Source organism: Astyanax mexicanus, chromosome 13 (assembly GCF_023375975.1).
Source record: "Astyanax mexicanus isolate ESR-SI-001 chromosome 13, AstMex3_surface, whole genome shotgun sequence".
Taxonomy (NCBI): Eukaryota; Metazoa; Chordata; class Actinopteri; order Characiformes; family Acestrorhamphidae; genus Astyanax; species Astyanax mexicanus.
The window spans coordinates 8965001-8970815 of NC_064420.1; positions in this window are offsets into that span (position 1 = coordinate 8965001).

The following is a 5815-nucleotide window of genomic DNA, read 5'->3' on the forward strand; positions in this document are numbered from 1 at the left end:
TTAGACAACCCTCATAATCCAAATTCATGTAAACAAATTAAACATTACAAAACAGGTAAAAAGATTTGTACGCTCACTCACTCATTCATTAATCACTGCAGTGTCTGCGTTAGACCAGGAGATGGCCTCCAAGCTCCACCAAAAACATCTCCCCTAGAACTGTCTCACAAACCACACATAAATAACCAAACAATAAGTTTCAACAGCAGTACATTAAATCTATTTACATGTTACATGGAGATAGCATTAAATAAAAATAAATAAATAAATGTATTATGTTGGAATATATACATGAACATATATATGATTACACACACACACACATATATATATATATATATATATATATATATATATATATATATATATATATATATATATATATATATATATATGTAGCAGTTGTTTCTTTTTTCTATGTCTTGTTTGAATTAATTTTATTATTTTATGTATATATAATTTATTAAATTTATTTCTGTTAGGTTTTTTTTTTTCCTGTTTCATGTTGTCCCTTCAAATTTACAATAAAATAAAATAAAATCCTTCATTACCGTATTTACTGCTTAGTGGATCATCAGTGGCCAATTTGCAAATGGAAGGGGGAAACAAACATCTGGCACTATATGGCACTTTTGGGGCCATGTATGTGGATCGTGTTAACCAACTGAATAAAGATATCTCATTCTATTATCTTTATATGATAATATTTAAAAGATAAATGTCCTAATCAAATTGTGATGAAAAGTACACATTTGTACGCCATGTCTTGAAATAAGCTATGGGTCAGAAACCTCTCACTTCAACAACCACAAATATAGTAATGAGAATAAGAATAAGAATAAGAATATTTATTATTATTTTTATTAGTAGTAGTAGTGAGTAAGTATGTTGCTCAGAGACAGCCTGTCTTCTCGTGGATAATAATCAGTAGGGGTGGGAATCGATTACTATCTCACGATTCGATTCGATTCCGATTTTGGGGGCCACGATTCGATTCAAAATCGATTTTTGATTCAAAACGATTTGAATTATAAAAATTTCTGCTTCTGGCTTATGAATCGTATTGAAAAAAAACCCTCCATAATATACACTGGTCCTGGAGCAGGTAATGTGTTACAAAAACAATAAAATGTGCAGGAATGTGGGTCCTCAGTGACAGAGGAATCACTGGGATATCACAATGACGTTAATGAACAATAAATACATAAATAAATAACACTGCTTTATTACCAGGCTACTAGCGGTGGTGTGTAGGTGACGCTGCTGGGCTGATGTGATGATAGCAGTGGAGCGCTAAAGTTCAGGAGCAGCTGCTGATTAACTAGTTAATTTAAGGTCGTTGTATTTCTTCAGAAAGGGAGCAGGAGGTGGAGAAATTAATTCATATTGTCCATTCCTTAATTCCTCTGTGATGAGGAGCTGAAATTAGCTCTGATTAGCTTATTGTATTTTTCCGTTCCGCCTTAAATGCTGCAGCCCGCTGCCACCTGTAGCGTTATTTAAGGTGGAACTGGAAAGTTAGCTAGTTAGCTAGCTAACAGTTACTGAAACTAACTACTAGCGATCTTTTTTATGCTTGTTATGAAGCATTCTGCCATAAAACATTGAAACTACACGTTAATCTAAGGTAATATAGTGCTTGTTCTGCCATCTTACCGGTGATTCTCAAACACCTACGCTCTGTGTGTGTCTGGAAGATCTCCAAAGGGACAAGCGCTATCCCCAGGGTTGCCAGGTCCAACAAAAATACCCAGCCCAAAATCAGTCTAAAACCCGCCCCTCAGAATCGATTTTGGGACATTTTAAATCGATTCTGAATCGTAGTAAATGAGAATCAAGATTCTTATGTGAATCGATTTTTTGGCACACCTCTAATAATCAGCCTTGTGAAAACGAAAATGTGGAACGTCGAAGTCGAAGCACGATTACTGTGTATCATGTATGTTTTAGCAAATATAAGCGATTTTTTAAAACGTATTCGTCAAACTAAGTGTACTCAATTACGGTGTTCATTAAACTTCTACTAATGTGTACCTCTAAAGTATTTCAAAAAAAGTGTGCTGGGAATTGTAAATTATTTACTAATCCAATAAAATATTTGTTTATATTTTAATGTCTATCAATAAATCGCTCTATTCCCCGATCCTTTTCACTCACTCTACACATAAAATATTGCAGTTAAAAACTCTCTTGATCCATGTGAACTAACACAATTAGACAACCATCTGTGGCCCTCATAATCCTAAATCATGTAAACAAATAAAACATTACAAAACAGGTAAAAAGATTTGTATTCTCACTCACTCGTTCATAAATGCCTGCAGTGTCTGCGTTCGACCAGCAGATGGCGACCAAGATCCACCAAAAAACACAAAAGAACTGTCTCACAAACAACACAAAAATAACCAAACAACAAGTTACAACATCAGTACATTTAATATATTTACATGTTACATGGAGATAGCATAAAAAAAAAATACATAAACGTATTATGTTTTGTCAATCAAAAAGACTACGGCTGAACGATTAATGTTTTGGTTGCTGTTTTTCCTATTTTCCAATAGCCTTCCGAAACGTCACGACGATGCGCCACGCGTACCGTGACGTCACCGCGTTTGTACTCTGTATAGTGCTCGGGATTGTAGTCCCTGGCCTCAAAAACACAACCATGCTCTACGGAACCACGTGATTGAGTTTCAAAATGTCTTAATATTATTATCTTTTCATGCTGTTCTCTCCAATACAAAATAAATGCTGTGACAAGCTGAAGAAAGTGGTTTGAAAAGAGAAATAACCTAAAGAATAAATATTGCATATTATGGTTATACACGACCTCACTCTCTCTCTCACACACACACACACACACACATAATAATAAATACATGAACATACATATAATTTCATAAATATTTTTGGGTTTCTTTTTCTATTTCTTTTTTGGTTTATATATTATTTTAGGTATATATATTTTTAGATGTTTTTTTGGAAGTTTCGTTTATTTCCTGTTTTATGGTGTCCCTTCAAATGTCCCAAAAAAACAAAAACAAAAACTAATTTTAACAATAAAATGCATTAACATATTTACTGCTTAGTGGATCACCAGTGGGCAACATTAGCAAATGGAAGGGAGGCAAAAACATCTAGCAAGATCCTCTGCTCTTTAGTATAAAGTACTATATGACAATTTTGAGACCATATATGTGTATTGTGATAACCAACTGAATAAAGAAATCTCATTTGTTTAGCTTCATATGATAATATGTAAAAGATAAACGTCCTAATCTAATTGCGGTGAAACGTACACATTTGTACGCAACCTCTTGAAATAAGCTATGGGTCAGAAACCTCTCACTTCTTACATGAGTGTCGTAATATAACACAATAAGCTCTAAATAACAGAGTGTTATCGTTTAAGAGAGGTGTAGGAACAGGCAAATAAATAAATAACTAATCAAATAAACAACTAAAAACTTAATAATAAGATCTTTAATAATCATTATTAGTATTATAACTATAATTATAATAATAATACTTATTAGTAGTAGTAGTAGTAGTAGTAGTAGTAGCAGTAGGAGTATTCTGAGTAACTATGTTTCTCAGACACAGCCATTGTTCTCATGGAAAATATCAGCCGTGTGAAATCCAAATGGTGGAACACACCAAGCACGATTACTGTGTATCATGTATGTTTTATCCAATATAAGCGAGTTCATTAAACTTCTATTAATGTGTAACTCTAAAGTACATCAAAAACTGGGCTGGGAGTTGTAAATAATTTACAACTCAAATAAAATATTTGTTAAGATCCGAATGTCTAGCAATAATTCGCACTGTGCCCCAATCATTTTCGCTGACTCTTAAAATAAAATATTAAAATCTGTTAAAAAATCTCTTGATCCATGAGAATTACACAATTAGACAACCATATGTGGCCCTCATAATCCTAAGTCATGTAAAAAAATAAAACATTACAAAACAGGTAAAAATATTTGTATGCTCTCTCACTCATTCATAAATCCCTGCAGTGTCTGCGTTCCACCAGAAGATGGCCTCCAAGCTCCACCAAAAAACATCTCCCCTAGAACTGTCTGTCAAAACACACAAAAACAGACAACGAATATCTAGCTATCTTTATATGGTAATATTTAAAAGATAAAAACGTCCTTATCAAGTTGTGATGAAAAGTACACATTTGTACGCAACCTCTTGAAATAAGCTATGGGTCAGAAACCTCTCACTTCTTACATGAGGGTCGTAATATAACGCAATAAGCTCTAAATCACAGATTGTTCTCGCTCAAGAGAGGTGTAGGAACAGTCAAATAAATAAACAAATAAACAACAACAACCATAATAATACTACAAATAATAACAATAACACAAACAACAATAATAATAATAATAATAATAATAATAATAATAATAATAATAATAATAATAATAATAATAATAATAATAATATTAATCATAATATTAACAATATTTATTATTATTATTATTATTATTATTAGTAGTAGTAGTAGTAGTAGTAGTAGTAGTAGTAGTAGTAGTAGTAGTAGGAGGAGGAGTCTTCTGACTAAGTATGTTTCTCAGAGACTCTAAGAAGCTCTAAATCACAGAGTGTTGGAACACTCGAATAAATAAATAAATAAATAAATAAATAAAAAACAACAACAACCATACTAATAATAATAATAATAATAATAATAATAATAATAATAATAATAATAATAATTATTATTATTATTATTATTATTAGTAGTAGTAGTAGTAGTAGTAGTAGTAGTAGTAGTAGTAGTAGTAGTAGTAGTAGTAGACAGCCTGTGTTCTCATGGATAATAATCAGCTTTTGGAAATCCAAAATGTGGAACACACGAAGCATGAATACTGTGTATCATGTATATTTTATCAAATAGAAACGATTTTTATAGTGTATTCGTCAAACTAAGGGGACTCAATTACAGAGGTTATTAAACTTCTACTAATGTGTACCTCTAAAGTACTTCAAAAATTGAGCTGGGAGTTGAAAATAATTTACAACAAATCAAATATTTGTTATTATTCGATGGTTTGCCCCAAACCTTTTCGCTCACTCTACACATAAAAGATTTGGTTCAGTTAAAAACCCTCCTGATCCATGTGAACTAACACAATTACACCACCATATGTGGCCCTCATATTCCAAATTCACGTAAACAAATAAAACATTACAAAACAGGTAAAAAGATTTGTATTCTCACTCACTCATTCATAAATCTCTGCAGTGTATGCGTTCGACCAGCAGACGGGCTCCAAGCTCCAACCAAAAAACATATCCCCTATAACTGTCTCACAAACCACACAAAAAAAGACAAAACAACAAGTAACAAGATCAGTACATTAAACCTATTTCAATGTTATATAGAGATAGCATTTAATAAATAAACAACTCACACACACATATATACACACACACACACACACACAACACATTTAACATTATCCATGTTAGAATTATTATTACACATATTAACACACATTAAAATACACCGTCAAAATTGGACAGGACGCTAATGACATAATTAGTAAAGAAAAAAAATATTTCTTAAAATACTTGTTTCACTTGTCAGAGAGTAGCGGTTTAAATCCTGCCTTTAACCTTAGCTCCAAAAATTATGTCATTTTTCTATCCAAAATCATTAGACATTAAAAGGGTTAGTGCCTCCTGACTTAGTGTAAGTAATAGTTAGCGAGCAGAATTACACCAAATGACGGCCATTTAAGGAAAACAAAATATCCACAAACGCTAGCTTTTTAGAGAATGGGGGAATGGACAT